The sequence below is a fragment of the Poecilia latipinna genome, unplaced genomic scaffold (genome assembly GCF_001443285.1).
Source record: "Poecilia latipinna isolate Pla-1442-1.1 unplaced genomic scaffold, P_latipinna-1.0 Scaffold683, whole genome shotgun sequence".
In the NCBI taxonomy this organism is placed as follows: domain Eukaryota; kingdom Metazoa; phylum Chordata; class Actinopteri; order Cyprinodontiformes; family Poeciliidae; genus Poecilia; species Poecilia latipinna.
In genome coordinates, this window is record NW_015113299.1 from 188,088 (window position 1) to 191,464 (window position 3,377).

At 37.9% G+C, this 3,377-nt stretch overlaps 1 long non-coding RNA gene across 2 annotated transcripts in view; it reads right to left on the minus strand.

The window, feature by feature from the left end:
* Positions 1-756, minus strand: part of LOC106954817 (uncharacterized) — a 7,360-nt gene extending 6,604 nt beyond the window's left edge. The window contains exons 1-2 of one of the 2 annotated variants that reach the window (XR_001426429.1): positions 435-756; positions 70-311 (exon numbers count right to left, since the gene is read on the minus strand). This is a non-coding gene — a long non-coding RNA (uncharacterized LOC106954817). The remainder of the gene's footprint in view (positions 1-69; positions 312-434) is intronic. The other variant, XR_001426428.1, reaches the window with a different exon arrangement.
* Positions 757-3,377: the final 2,621 nt, after the last annotated feature.

Genomic DNA, 3,377 nt, shown 5'->3' on the forward strand with positions numbered 1-3,377 from the left:
ATTTTTTTTTTTTTATTTTTTTATTTATTTTTTTTTTTTTTTTTTTTTTTTTTTTTTTTAAATCCTCACAGATGGGTGACGGCTCAGAGAAAAGCTGCAGCACCAGCAGTTTCTGGGGGCTAACTCTCACATGCAGCTTTTACTGTCGACCTCAGAGACCGCAGATTCTCTGACTTTGTCTGCGTCGGCAACTCCTGCTAAGCCTCAGGGAGCCTCTGCGTGATCCCGTAACTGAGTCTCCATTCCTAACGCGCGGGACCCGGCACGTCCTAATCAAGCCCGGACATGGCTGCCCTGCAGTGAATCAGCGCCTGTAAAAAAATAAAATAAAAAAGAAGTAGAAACAGACAGAAGCTTCACAAACTCCTCTACAAGCTCCCACGTACTTCACCCACGTACACGCTCTCGCTCAGTCAAGTCACGCGCTTACTCACGTATGTAAATGTGCTTCGGCTGGTGCAGCGCCTCGTGAACAGTCCGAACCGTTTGGCCTGCTATGCTAGCTATCAGACTTGTTTTTGTGTCTCTTCCCGGCTGACAATTACTGTTTTGGAGCTCCGTGTTCGGACACGGGCCCCACGCCGTGTGTGGAGGTGGGTTGGAGCAGTCTGGAGGTTGCGAGCACGAGCAGCGCAATTAGTAGTTTGCGGTCTCCTCTCTGCACACTAATTACCTCGCGTTTAATGCAGTTTACACTGAGCTGCTGCTGCTTTTAGGAAGCCCTGCACCAAAAATAGACTCCGTCTGGGGTAAATTAGGAGCCTTGTAGGGTCACAAATTATGGTGTAATTGTTTTCTTGACTGCAGTTGTTTACTTGTATCCCGAGCAGCTAAGCTACCTGAGATTTCTGGAGTTGAGAAAGTGATAAGGAATTCACTCTTTGAATATTAGAAAAGACAAAAATAGGCTAGAAAAACAAGGATCAGTTAATTCCAGTGTTTAAGCCATGCGAAAGCGCAATGGGATATTTATGGTGCTTTGCAACCTTGTTGCCTCACAACTGCAGATTTCACTGAATTTCATTAGGATTTAATGTGAGCGACCAACACAAAGCAGTGAAGACTCTTTACTTTAGAACAACCTTTCAATGTAAAAACAACTGAATGTATTTTGGGGGTATTTTGCTACCAACTTTGCACTTTTATAAATAGCGTTTTTTGTGAGTTTAGTCTCTGCAAGATCAGTTAGCCTTAGTCAGATGTAAAACATTTGTGAAAATCCCTTGTTTCAAGTCTTAGCACATATTTAGGTCTAAACTTTGATCTAAACCATTCCATTGTATCTGTTTGCAATTCTTGGGTCAAAGTTCATCCAATCTCATGTAATTTGCAAGAGACTTTTAGAGGTGGACGAAATATCGATAATATCAGTAACATCAGTATCAATACTGATTGATACTAGTATAAAATCAATATCAAGTTGATCTACACTTTTTACTTTCAGATTCCATCTTGAAATTTTATGTTTGTATTGTAGTTTCTGAACTCTGCCTCAATTTTTTTTTTTCTGATTTGTTCTCATAGTATTTCACACTTTGTTAAATATCCTACATATATATATATATATATATATATATATATATGTGTGTGTGTGTGTGTGTGTGTGTGTGTGTGTGTGTGTCAACATGCTATTAAAGTATTTTGTAGATAAAATTTTTCCAAATTCAGAATAATACAAACTATAAATCAGAAATGCCTAATAGCATCAGTTTCACATTCAGACTTGAATAAAAATATCGGTATCAGTATCAGTATCAGTGATACAATCCATGCATCAGATTGATATCAAAATATGCAGTATTGGACATCTCTAGCAGGTTTTCTTAAGTTCAAAATGATTTGAACGCAGACTGTTTTAAACATTTCATTCAACTATGACGTTTGCTTCTCATAGGAAATGAGCAAGGCATCTCTCAAAATATAGTAAAACTATTTAAAAAGGAGTGTCAATAATTTTTTATGTCTACTATTTTTCTTTAATGAATTATCTTTGGGAATAAGTGTAATGACTTATCAGTTGGAACTCAGATCACAACCCAAGAGAGGTTATATGAGTTGTGTTAACAAATATCAAAGTGTATGAGACGGTTGATAATTTCTTCTTGGGATTGGCTTTCTGGTCAGACAGGATGGTGAATGACCGGCAAAACAAACAGGAAACAGGAAGTGCCGGAATACCCAACAGAGGTAGATTCCCAGGAAGTCGTCTCGTCTTTGGAGACTCTGACCTAAACAAACCTGAATGCCCTGAAAAATACCTGTTATTGATCAGTATGTCCTACTGGGGATTGTTTGACCCACACGAATGTAAGGTCAGCATCATTAGCCACCCTAGTGAAATCACTCAAAACTTTAAATATTTCCATGGAAGCAAATGACCCTGATAAAAACTGTTTGTGCTTGTATTGCTTAGAAAAGAAAAAAAGAGTCCACAAATCCTGATCAGGTGATGCTGAAGTGTGACAAGAAAACGAAAAAAATCACAAGGTCAGAATAATTTTCCCTTTTATTCTCTTTTCTTCTAAAACTCACCTGAAAATTTAATAAGCTTTCATGCCACACCTGAGTAAATCAACCAAGTAAATCACCCTAATCTTTAGCTCCTTCCATGATGCTCCCACCGCCATGTTTCATCATAGGGATAGAGTTTTCAGGATGGTTGTAGGATTGTTTTCATATTGTTTTGCAGTAAGGCAGAAAAAATGCTCAGCTTTGATCTGGTGTTCCCCTACATGCCTTGAATTAATCTGCAAATGGGACTTCATGTAAGTTTTTCCGTGTTATAAGATGTAAGCCATATTTGTAGAGCACACAGTGTCATTTATAATCACTCCTTTGTGTTGAGTTATAAATGGGGCTGTCAATCGATTCAATGTTTTAATCAGATCAAACACACTGTAGCGCTGTTTAATCATGATTAATCACTATGCCTAACTTTGTAAGCTTGAAATATAAATATGAACGCAGTTGTACTTCTTGCAGGAATTGACAAACTCCTCCTTCTTCCACACTTCATCCAATTAAAATGCAAACAATTACCTGGCTGTATTGTTTTAGCAGAAAGCCGATAATGTAGTCTCTCAGAGCTCAATAGAAACTAAGTTGTGAACTTGTTCAGGGAATAAGTGACAGATAAAATATATTTTATTTTCTAGTTCTTGGGCGCCACACCTATTTCTGACTCCGCCCTGGGCAACTGCCCATATATAGCCCAAATCAAAAACGGCCAATCTATGCAAGTTTTCAAAAAATGTTTAAGAAAATGTTGTCTCAAACCAAACATGTCTGAAGATTCTCAGTTTTCCAGGTTTTTATAATCAGGAAGGTTTAAAGGAAGCCATTTAATTTAGAAATGCCTCTCTCTATTCATCTATGGA